Source organism: Oncorhynchus keta, chromosome 6, assembly GCF_023373465.1.
Source record: "Oncorhynchus keta strain PuntledgeMale-10-30-2019 chromosome 6, Oket_V2, whole genome shotgun sequence".
Taxonomy (NCBI): Eukaryota; Metazoa; Chordata; class Actinopteri; order Salmoniformes; family Salmonidae; genus Oncorhynchus; species Oncorhynchus keta.
Window position 1 is genome coordinate 43,511,174 of NC_068426.1, and position 13,278 is coordinate 43,524,451.

The 13,278-nt window shown below is 41.9% G+C and overlaps 1 long non-coding RNA gene across 1 annotated transcript; it reads right to left on the reverse strand.

Moving 5' to 3' along the window:
- Positions 1 to 9,296: 9,296 nt before the first annotated feature.
- LOC127930858 (uncharacterized) lies at positions 9,297 to 11,348 on the reverse strand. Its single transcript, XR_008139628.1, has 2 exons — positions 10,375 to 11,348; positions 9,297 to 10,083 (listed from the first exon to the last, which is right to left on the reverse strand). It is a non-coding gene; the product is annotated as an uncharacterized LOC127930858 (long non-coding RNA).
- Between the last annotated feature and the right edge of the window lie 1,930 nt (positions 11,349 to 13,278).

A 13,278-nucleotide genomic window follows, 5' to 3' on the forward strand; every position in this document is an offset into this window, starting at 1 on the left:
CTCTCCCGATTAATCAGTTTGGTGGTTCCAACCTTCTTCCATTTAAAAATTATGGAGGCCACTGTGATCTTGGGGACCTTCAATGATGGAGAGATTTTTTGGTACCCTTCCCCAGATCTGTGCCTCGACACAATCCTTTTTCGGAGCTCTACGGACAATTCCTTCCTGTGTGCCTTTCCAAATCATGTCCAATCAATTGAATTTACTACAGGTGGACTCTATCAAGTTGTAGGACCACCTTAAGGATGATCAATGGAAACAGGATGCACCTGAGCTCAATTTTGAGTCTCATAGAAAAGGTATGAATAATTATGTAAATAAGGTATTTCTTTTTAAAAAATGTAATACATTTCCAAACATCCTGTTTTCGCTTATATATTTACATTTTTAAATTGTATTATTTATATTGTACATTATTTGTTGCTCATCTTTATCAAGGGATCCAATAATTCTGGACCTAAATTCTGTCAAGAAAAAGTGTTACACTTTTGGAATTACCTGGATTTCTGCATAAATTGGTCATAAAATTTTATCTGATCTAAGTCACAACAATAGACAAACATAGTGTGCTTAAACTAATAACAGACACATTATGGTATTTTTCTTGTCTATATTGAATATATAATTTAAACATTCACAGTGTAGGTTGGAAAAAGTATGTGAACCCCCCCCAAGGCTAATGATTTCTCCTGGAGTCAGGAATCAGCTAACCTGGAGTCCAATCAATGAGATGAGATTGGAGATGTTGGTTAGAGCTGCCTTGCCCTATAAGAAAAACACTCACAAAATTTGAGTTTGCTATTCACAAGAAGCATTGCCTGATGTGAACCATGCCTCGTACAAAAGAGATCTCAGAAGACCGAAGATTAAAAATTGTTGACTTGCATAAAGCTGGAAAGGGTTACAAAAGTATCTCTAAAAGCCTTGATGTTCATCAGTCCGTGGTAAGACACACTGTCTATAAATGGAGAAAGGTCAGCACTGTTGCTACTCTCCCTAGGACTGGCCGTTCTGCAAAGATGACTGCAAGAGCACAGCGCAGAATGCTCAATGAGGTAAAGAAGAGTCCTAGAGTGTCAGCTAATGTTCCAGAAATCTCTGGAACATGCTAACATCTCTGTTGACGAGTCTACGACACGTAAAACACTAAACAAGAATGGTGTTCATGGGAAGACACCACGGAAGAAGCCACTGCTGTCCATCAAAAACATTGCTGCACATCTGATGTTTGCAAAAGTGCACCTGGATGTACCACAGTTCTACTGGCAAAATATTCTGTGGACATTAAACTACAGTTGAGTTGTTTGGAAGGAACACAACACTATATGTGGAGACAAAAAGGTACAGCAAACATCAAAACCTCATCCCAACTGTAAAGTCTGGTGGAGGGAGCATCTTGGTTTGGGCTGCTTTATGCAGAAATCCAGGTATTTCCAAATGGTTCACATACTCTTTCTAGCCACTGTACAGTACATTTGAAATCTTCCACTTCAATACTGAATGAGGTTAGCGGTGACAGGGTACATCCAAAACCACATCATAGACAACGCCTACTGCTGTGCCCTTGAATTGATGCATTACATTACATTTAAGTCATTTAGCAGACGCTCTTATCCAGAGCGACTTACAAATTGGTGCATTCACCTTATGACATCCAGTAGAACAGTCACTTTACAATAGTATAGCAAGTATAGCATTGACATGTGTCCCTGACATATTCGATGGTGCCCAAACGTAAGTGGACAATTATTGTTGTGAGTGTAGAGAGGCTGATTGGGTCCTTGAATTCCCACTCTGGTCAAGTCACAGATGATGAGAAACAGAAGGCAAGGTTCTTTACCACAGCTATGTGCATCGACATGTCAGCGTGGTAAGTCATAGCAACTGAGGCGATGTGACTTTTGGGGGGAATTACAGTATGTGACCAGATTTGCTATTTCACGAAATATAGCCAATAATATGTATATCAACAATAGATATTGTAACGTATATTAGAAAAATATGTTTGTGATAATGTTTTCCATTTTCTTAGCGTCTTAAAATAAACAAATGGTATGTTGTCCATAGTAGGACATCGTCAAGTGAGGTGTGCTCGTAAATGCATTATAAACTGGCTCACACCCATTCTCTCTGTACTGGCTAAAATCAGTAACTGAAGTCTCCTACTGTAGCCTAACATGTACGTTTCCACAGTTCCCAGTCCTAACATGCACCCTTACTCCCCACACTATGCACCACAGATGACTCTGCTGTCTAACCTGGTTTCAGAATGTTTTTTCCTCTGTTTTCTTTACTGTGGAGATCAGTGACACTCACAGCCATGTACAGTTTCCATCGAGATTGAGACGTCCACCATTTCCACTCACAGGACTGTGTGGATTTCTTGACAATTAAATGGTCCTGTGTGTGTGTGTGGTGTTGGAGGGAGGGTCTTGTCAGTAACCTATGAGTAAACATTTCCTGGAAGTTTAGGAGTGACAATAGCACACAGGAATGTACAGGCCTTAGTCACATCCACTTCATCCACATCCTCATTGTGACTCCTCCTTCTTGCCTTGTGCTCAACTTCCCTGGAATTCTCATGACAGTCAGGTTTACATAGAGGGCATATGGTGCTCTGTGTACATGAACACAAAGCATGACCAATGTTGGAGACATTATACCCACCCAGGAAAACCATAACATATTTATTCTGCTCTGTGAATTGATGCCAAATCTAGTGCAAAATTGTGATATGAATCACTGGGTAGCCTATAGACTGATTAGTTATGCATTATCCTTACTAATGGTTATGGTTAGGACTGGGGGAGGGGAAGCTGATCCTAAATCTGTACTTAGGGGAAACTTTACCCCAGAGCATACTGTAGATAGACCATCCGTGAACAGATATACAAATTGGCTGCATTCACGCTTCATATTCAAAGCAGTTCGAGAAGAAGCAATAGTGTACTCATGAATAAATTACGAGTGAGATATTTACTTGTTTTTTCAACCCTCCAACAGTTAAGGGAAAAAAAGGCTTATCCCACATCATACATTATTAAGCTAACTTCACTCCTACTGATCTTATTTCTGTTCATGACTGATAACACATCCTGCCTGGGTCCCAAATGTCACCCTATTCCCAGGGTCCATAGGGCTCTGGTCAAAAGTAGGGCACTATGTACAGATGTAGTATCGTAATTTGATCACTCTGTTACAGGAAAACTTTCCTGCAATACAGGAAATGTAACACTTGTAGTGTACTTGAGGTTTAACTTAAGATTCATCCGTGCGTCAATCTAATTAACACAATTCAAACATCTCCATAAAAATCTGTCTGTTTAATCAATCCACCGCATCCGCCTATGTCGGCCTTGCGCACCTGCGGTGGAAAGTGGCAGAGCTACAGCACTGTTTATCAGACCAGGAGACATCCCGAAAAATCGGTCTTCTCGACCTCCACTAGTGTCACAGGACTCGTCTGATGTGCCAACTTTTGTCTGTAGCGTCTGAACAAATTAACAGGACGAATAAAAACGAATATGAAACAGGGAGACTCTCACGAACACAATGGTGTTCTCTGTTTTGCTCTACGACCCCCACAAGAGTCACAGCCTCATAACCGGCAACCCGGTACCGAGTTGGAGGTAGTTTTGTGCCCGCAAAAAAGAGAGGTAAATATGTGTATAACAAAACATATATTTCCTGAGCTTTCTTATATCTCCTAGATATATGACAGACACTTCAAAACGTTATTCCTTATGATTTATTGGTAGAATGTTTGTTTTGTTCTGCTGCTCTCCCAGACCATTAGGGAATGTGCTATGCTGACAGTCTAGCCGATATAAATATATCCACCAGTGCACCAATGGCGTAGCGCAGTTTCTTTGGACCCCCGGCAAAGTTGGAGTTTTCACCCCCCACCAATATTTTTTTTTAATGTGTCAGCTACTCACAAAGTATAGACATGGTTCTGAAATTGCAACGTTTACGCGGCTGTGTCACGCCCTGACTTTAGAGAGACTATTTATTTCTCTATTTGGTTAGGTCAGGGTGTGATGTGGGGTGGGCATTCTATTTTTTGTTTTCTAGGTTTCTTTATTTCTATGTTTTGGCCGGGTATTGTTCTCAATCAGGGACAGCTGTCTATCGTTGTCTCTGATTGGGAATCATACTTAGGTAGCCCTTTTTCCCTCCTTTCAGTGTGGGTAGTTGTCTTTGTTAGTGGCACAATCGCCCTGTAAGCTTCACTGTCCTTTGTTGACGACATTTTAAAATAAAGGAAAATGTACGCTCCCCACGCTGCACTTTGGTCTACTTCCAACGACACCCGTGCCAGATTGTGTGGTGCTAGTGCTTGTAGTAGCGTATAGCTTCAATTTAATGGATAGTTGTTTATTTTTATTTGGTCATCATTTTCTCGTGTATATTAAGCCTATGTTTATGTTTCACGAAGCTATCGGCCTCAATGCTGCTGTTTAGAATGCTGTCTCATGGCAATAATGTATACAATCTGACATTTTTTATTTCCACTTTAATTAATTACTGAACAAGTAAATATACCGTTTTTTTATTTATTTCAACGTGTAAAGTTTTGGTCTCATGTTTCATGAGCTGAATTATTTCTCAAATTTTGTGCAGTAATTTGTTTACATCCCTGTTAGTGAGCATTTCTCCTTTGCCAAGATTATCCATCCACCTGACCGGTGTGGCATATCAAGAAGCTGATTAAACAGCATGATCATTACATAGGTGGACCTTGTACCAGGAACAATAAAAGGCCATTCTAAAATGTGCAGTTTTGTCACACAACACAATGCCATAGATTTCTCAAGTTTTGAGCGAGCGTGACTGCAGGAATGTCCATCAGAGCTGTTGCCAGGTAAGTTAATGTTCATTTTCTTACCATAAGCCGCCTCCAACGTTGTTTTTGTGAATTTGTCGGTACGTCCAACCGGCCTAACAACCTCTGACCACATGTAAACACGCTAGCCAAGGACCTCCACATCCAGCTTCTTCACCTGCAGGTTAGTCTGACACCAGCCACTCGGACAGCTGATGAAACTCTGGGTTGGCACAACCAAAGAATTTCTGCACAAACTGTCAGAAACCATTTGAGGGAAGCTCATCTGTGTGCACGTCGTCCTCACCAGGGTCTTGACCTGACTTAAATTCGGCGCTGACGTCAGTGGTTAAATGCTCAACTTCGAAGGCCACTGGCACGCTGGAGTGTGCCCTTCATGGATAAATCCCGGTTTCATCTGTACCGGGTAGATGGCAGTTCTTCCATGACCTGCATACTCACAAGACATGCCACCCATTGAGCTTGTTTGGTATGCTCTGGACTGACATGTACGACAGCGTGATCCAGGTCCTGCCAATATCCAGCAAAGCCATTCAAGAGGAGTGGGAAAACATTCCACAAGCCACAATCAACAGCCTGATACACTCTATGTGAAGGAGATGTGTCACGCTTATTGATGCAAATGGTGGTCACACCAGACTGGTTTTCTTATCCAGGCCATTTTTTGAAAGGTATCTGTGACCAACAGATGTCTATCTGTATTCCCAGTCATGTGAAATCCATAGATTAGGGCCTAATTTTTATTTATTTATTAATTTCACCTTTATTTAACCAGGTATGCAAGTTGAGAACAAGTTCTGATTTACAATTGCGACCTGGCCAAGATAAAGCAAAGCAGTTCGACAGATACAACGACACAGAGTTACACATGGAGTAAAACAAACATACAGTCAATAATGCAGTATAAACAAGTCTATATACAATGTGAGCAAATGAGGTGAGAAGGGAGGTAAAGGCAAAAAAGGCCATGGTGGCAAAGTAAATACAATATAGCAAGTAAAACACTGGAATGGTAGTTTTGCAATGGAAGAATGTGCAAAGTAGAAATAAAAATAATGGGGTGCAAATGAGCAAAATAAATAAATAAATGAAATACAGTTGGGAAAGAGGTAGTTGGTTGGGCTAAATTATAGGTGGGCTATGTACAGGTGCAGTAATCTGTGAGCTGCTCAGACAGTTGGTGCTTAAAGCTAGTGAGGGAGATAAGTGTTTCCAGTTTCAGAGATTTTTGTAGTTCGTTCCAGTCATTGGCAGCAGAGAACTGGAAGGAGAGGCGGCCAAAGAAAGAATTGGTTGTGGGGGTGACTAGAGATATACCTGCTGGAGCGTGTGCTACAGGTGGGAGATGCTATGGTGACCAGATGCTATGGTAATGAATTTATTTAAATTGACTATTGTACTTCCGACACCGACAGAGGAAACTCGGAAACTATGCAGTATTTTGTTTTTTTATGTGTTATTTCTTACATTGTTACCCCAGGAAATCTTAGGTTTTATTACATACAGTCAGGAGGAACTATTGGATATAAGAGCAACGGCAACTCACCAACATTACGACCAGGAATATGACTTTCCCGAAGCGGATCCTCTGCCCAGGACAATGGATCGGATCCCAGAGGCCGACCCAAAACAACGGCGCCGCAGAAGGGGCAGACGGAGAGGTCGTCTGGTCAGGCTCCGTAGACAGGCACATGGAGCAACGCTCCCGAGCATACTACTCGCCAATGTCCAGTCTCTTGACAACAAGGTAGACGAAATCTGAGCAAGGGTTGCCTTGCAGAGAGACATCAGAGATTGTAACTTTCTTTGTTTCATGGAAACATGGCTCACTCGGGATACGTCATCAGAGTCGGCTTCACGCATCACGCCGACAGAAACATGCATCTCTCTGGTAAGAAGAAGGGCGGGGGTGTATGCCTTATGATTAACGAGACGTGGTGTGATCATAGCAACATACAGGAACTCAAGTCATTTTGTTCACCTGACCTATAATTCCTTACAATCAAATGCCGATTGCATTATCTACCAAGAGAATTCTCTTCAATCACAATCACAGTCGTGTATACCCCAAGCAGACACATTGGCGGCTCTGAAAGAACTTCATTTGACTCTATGTAAACTGGAAACCACATATCCATTAGGCTGCATTTATTGTAGCAGGGGTTTTTAACGAGGATAATTTGAAAACAAGGCACACTAAATTTTATCAGCATAGCGAATGCTGGCAAAACCCTTGGTCATTGTTATTCTAACTTCCGCGACGCATATAAAGCCCTCCCCTGCCCTCCTTTCGGAAAATCTGACCTACGACTCCATTTTGTTGCTCCCAGCCTATAGACAGAAACTAAAACAGGAAGCGTCCGTGCCCACGCTGGTCCGACCAATCGGAATCCACAGTTCAAGATTGCTTCGAACAGGTGGACTGGGATATGTTTATCATAGCGTCGGACAATAACATTGATGAATACGCTGATTCGGTGAGCGAGTTTATTAGCAAGTGCATTGGTGATGTTGTACCCACAGCATCTATTAAAACATTCCCCAACCAGAAACCATGGATTGATGGCAGCATTTGTGCAAAACTGAAAGTGTGAACCACTGCTTTTAATCGGGGAAAGGTGACCAGAAACATGACCGAATACAAACAGTGTATCTATTCCCTCCGCAAGACAATCAAACAAGCTAAGCGTCAGTAGAGAGACAAAGTAGAATCACAATTCAATGGTAGAGACACGAGAGGTGTGTGGGTCTACAGTCAATCACGAACTACAAAAGGAAAACCAGCCCCGTCGCGGACCACGATGCCTTACTCCCAAACTAAACTAAACAACTTATTTGCTCAGTTTGAGGACAATACATTGCCACTGACACGGCCTGCTACCAAAACCTGCGGGCTCTGCGGGCTCTCCTTCACTGCCTCCCCAGCCGCGTCCTCAGAGCATGTGCAGACCAGCAGGCTGGTGTGTTTACGGACGTATTCAATCAATCCTTAACGTTTTAATAAGTTCCTCGGCGTACACATCACGGACAAACTGAAATGGTCCACCCACACAGACAGCGTGGTGAAGAAGGCGCAGCAGCGCCTTTTCAACCTCAGGAGGCTGAAGAAATTCGGCTTGTCACCAAAAACACTCACAAACCTTTACAGATGCACAATCGAGAGCATCCTTTCGGGCTGTATCACCGCCTGGTACGGCAACTGCTCTGCCCACAACTATAAGGCTCTCCAGAGGGTAGTGAGGTCTGCACAACGCATCACCGGGGGTAAACTACTACCTGCCCTCCAGGACACCTACACCACCCGATGTCACAGGAATGCCAAAAAGATAATTAAGGACAACAACCACCCGAGCCACAGCCTGTTCACCCCGCTATCATCCAGAAGTCGAGGTCAGTACAGGTGCATCAAAGCGGGGACCGAGAGACTGAAAAACCGGTTCTATCTCAAGGCCATCAGACTGTTAAACAGCCACCACTAACATTGAGTGGCTGCTGCCAACATACTGACTCAACTCTAGCCACTTTAATAATGAAAAAAAATGATGCAATAAATGTATCACTAGCTACTTTAAACAATGCCACTTTATATAATGTTTACATACCCTACATTACTAATCTCATATGTATATACTGTACTCTATACCATCTACTGCATCTTGCCTATGCCGTTCGGCCATCGCTCATTAATTTATTTTTATGTACATATTCTTATTCATTCCTTTACATTTGTGTATAAGGTAGTTGTTGTGAAATTGTTAGGTTAGATTACTTGTTAGATATTACTGCATGGTCGGAACTAGAAGCACAAGCATTTCTCTACACTCGCATTATCATCCGCTAACCATGTGTATGTGACAAATAACATTTGATTTGATTTTTTTTTATATTATATGAACTGTAACTTTGTAAAATCTTTTATTTCCTTCTCAGTTCTCTCAATTTGTTTCCACTAAAGGAAGAATCTATTAGTCAAAATGAATTATATAATGTTATAGTGTTAATAGTTTTCAACTTATCATTCATTATCACTCAACTAGGACATTTTTCTACAGTGGCAAGAAAAAGTATGTGAACCCCTGGTCATAAAATCTAAGCTGGTCATGCAATCTGATCTGATCTTCATCTCGGTCACAACAATAGGCATACACAGTCTGCTTAAACTAATAACACACAAACAATTATATGTTTTCAGGTGTTTATTGAACAAACCGTGTAAACATTCACAGCGCAGGGTGGGAAAAGTATGTGAACCCTTGGAATTAATAACTGGTTGACCCTACTTTCAAATCAAATGTATTTATATAGCCCTTATTACATCAGCTGATATATCAAAGTGCTGTACAGAAACCCAGCCTAAACTGCTGTACAGTAACCCAGCCTAAACAGCAAGCAATGCAGGTGTAGATGTAGCGGCTGTCGTGGTTTGAAAAAGGTGAGGACCAAGGTGCAGTGTGGTAAGTATTCAACATTTTAATAAACTGAACTGAACACTAAATACAAAGTAACAAAAGAGAACAACCAAAACAGCTCCGTTAGGTGCAACACACACTAAACAGAAAATAACCACCCACAAACAAAAGTGGGAAAACAGGCTACCTAAGTATGGTTCTCAATCAGAGACAACAATTGACAGCTGCCTCTGATTGGGAACCATACCAGGCCAAACACATAGATATATAACACACAGAACAAAACATAGAATGCCCACCCCAACTCACACCCTGACCAAACTAAAATAGAGACATAAAAAAGGAACTAAGGTCAGGATGTGAAAGTAGAAGCATGGTGGCTAGGAAAACCTCCCTAGAAAGGCCAAAATCTAGGAAGAAACATAGAGAGGAACCAGGCTATGAGGGTTGGCCAGTCCTCTTCTGGCTGTGCCGGGTGGAGATTATAACAGAACATGGCCAAGATGTTCAAATGTTCATAAAAGACCAGCATGGTCAAATAATAATAATCACAGTAGTTGTCGAGGGTGCAACAAGTCAGCACCTCAGGAATAAATGTCAGTTGGCTTTTCATAGCTGACCATTGAGAGTATCTCTACCACTCCTGCTGTCTCTAGAGAGTTGAAAACAGCAGGTCTGGGACAGGTAGCACGTCTGGTGAACAGGTCAGGGTTCGATAGCCGCAGGCAGAACAGCTAAAACTGGAGCAGCAGCACGGCCAGGTGGACTGGGGACAACAAGGGGTAATCATGCCAGGTAGTCCTGAGACATGGTCCTATGGCTCAGGTCCTCAAAGAGAGAGAAAAAAAGAAAGAGAGAATGAGAGAGAGCATACTTAAATTCACACAGGACACCAGATAAGACAGGAGAAATACTCCAGATATAACAAACTGACCCTAGCCCCCCGACACATAAACTACTGCAGCATACTGGAGGCTGAGACAGGAGGGATCAGGAGACACTGTGGCCCCATCCGATGATACCCCCGGACAGGGCCAAACAGTCAGGATATAAACCCACCCACTTTGCCAAAGCACAGCCCCTTCACCATTAGAGGGATATCTTCAACCACCAACTTACCATCCTGAGACAAGATTATAGCCCACAAAGATCTCCGCCACGGCACAATCCAAGGGGGGGGGGGCGCCAACCCAGACAGGAAGAACAAGTCAGCGACTCAAACCACTCAAGTGACGCACCCCTCCTAGGGACAGCATGGAAGAGCACCAGTAAGCCCGTGACTCAGACCCTGTAATGGGGTTAGAGGCAGAGAATCCCAGTGGAGAGAGAGGAACCGGCCAGGCAGAGACAGCAAGGGTGGTTCGTTGCTCCAGAGCCTTTCCGTTCACCTTCACACTCCTGGGCCAGACTACACTCAATCATATGAACTACTGAAGAGATGAGTCTTCAATAAAGACTTAAAGGTTGAGACCAAGTCTGCGTCTCTCACATGGGTAGGCAGATCATTCCATAAAAATTGAGCTCTATAGGAGAAAACCATGCCTCCAGCTGTTTGCTTAGCAACTCTAGGGACAATTAGGAGGCCTGCGTCTTGTGACCGTAGCGTACATGTAGGTATGTACGGCAGGACCAAATTGGAAAAATAGGTAGGAGCAAGCCCATGTAATGCTTTGAAGGTTAGCAGTAAAATCTTGAAATCAGCCCTTGCCTTAACAGGAAGCCAGTGTAGGGAGGCTAGAACTGGACTTTGGCAACAATAACCTCAACCAAAGGTTTTCTGTAGTTGTGGATGTGATCATTTGTGTGTTATTAGTTTAAGCACACCATGTTTGTCTATTGTTCTGACTTGGATGAAGATCAGATCAAATTTGATGACCAATTCATGCAGAAATCCAGGTAATTCCACAGGGGTACATACTTTTTCTTGCCACTGTATATTGCAAAACATGTCCTATTGCAGTGATAATGAGTGATATGATGAAAACTTTTAACACTATAAGGCATTATGAATTACTGTGTAATGCCCCATTGTCTCATAGTCCATCTTAAGACATCTTAAGACATTGTAAAGTATTCACAACCAATCATGAATAAAGGCTACAAATGCTTTCACAATGGTTAAAAGGTGCAGTAAAAAAAAATGTCTTCTTTAATTTAATATTGTTTTCTTACCTTGACAGGAGTTTATAGGAAATGTGTCACAGGAATCCACCGTCTCTGTATCCTTGTTCCCTAATGTTCGACTTGGGGCAGTCCACAGGTGTGTTAACATTCCCTACAGTACTCCAAAACATATTTATAAAGCCTTGCTTGATATCATTGGCTACATTTAACCTTTATTTAACTAGTCAAGTCAGTTTAAGAACACATTCTTATACATGAAGGCCTACACCGGCCAAACCCGGACGACGCTGGGCCAATTGTGCACAGCCCTATGGGATGATGTTTCTTACTAAAACATTGAAGATAATTGTTCATCATTTATAAATCATTATACAGACATAAATGTTAGTAAGCTAATTAGTTACTAAGGTATTTATGAACAGGTTTTAAATGCACTGTCTTTTGCAACCCCTCATCTAAAGCGAGGACATGACTCATGTGGGCACTTCAACAATCACAGATGTGAGGTAAAGGGACTCGCTTCGAAATGTGTTAGTGGTAAATGTATTTCAAACATTTGCTTGTGTTATGATCAGATTGTTACTCCCGTCATTTAACGCTCGTTGTTTTCAAGTCATTGTCACCAGTCAACTGTATTGAACTCAAAAGGGATTCCAACTTCAACCACTGAAAGCTAGATGAAAGGGGCATACCTAGTCAGTTGTACATCTGAATGCATTCAACTGAAATGTGTCTTCCACATTTAACCCAACCCCTCTGAATCAGAGAGGTGCGGGGGGCTGTCTTTACCGACATCCAAGTCTTCGATGGCCGGGGAACAGCGGGTTAACTGCCTTGCTCAGGGGCAGATTACATATTTTTACATTGTCAGGTCAGGGATTCAATCCAGCAACCTTTCAGTTACTGGCCCAAAGCTCTAACCACTATGCTACCTGATAGTTGGCTAGCAGTACTACTAGCTGTCTATTTGAATGGCCTTAAGCATGTAGTAGTAGGTTGATAACGATATCAGCCAAATATGCTGTATGTCTGACATTTCAAACAACATTGCCAGCTGATTGAAATACAGTAACAGTCAGGGTTGGGTAGGTTACTTTCTAAATGTAATCCGTTACAGTTAATATATGCCATTTAGCAGACGCTTTTATCCAAAGCGACTTACAGTCATGTGTGCATACATTCTACGTATGGGTGGTCCCGGGAAACGAACCCACTACCCTGGCGTTACAAGCGCCATGCTCTACCAACTGAGCTACAGAAGGACCAGTTACTAGTTACCTGTCCACAATTGTAATCGCTAATGTAACTTTTGGATTAACGAAACTCAGTAACATAATCTGATTACATTCCGTTACTTTTAGATTACCACCCCTTTAAGAGGCATTAGAAAAAGACAACAAAAAAATCTTACCTCGTGAACAACATTTATTGCAGAATAAATCAATGTTAAAGTTTACATAGCTGGCCATATGTTGATGTTACATTTTACTTTATGGGTTGGTTATGTCGGCTTCTTCTAAACAATCACTTTCTACTAAATATAATATGATTAATTTATAAATTTACGTTAAAAACCAAAGTCTATCAGAATTACAGTCACTCCAATAAATGTTATACCCCTTGATCTTCAAGAATAGGAAATATGGAAGTATAGATTAGCCAAATCGTTTTACCTGAGCATAACCCCAAAACGAAGGAATATTTGCCAGCCCTACTGTTGATTATGATTTTGTTGTCATGGATGACTGATTGGGCTCATTGGTTCGAGTTGGAAAATAAATGCCGCGCTCATGGAATGGCTTGCTTTGAGCATTACTGAAAAGTTCTATTTACATGTGAAAAATGAACGTAATGAACTGCATTTGCTGTAGGCCTATTGTTAACCTTTTTGGTGGTGCC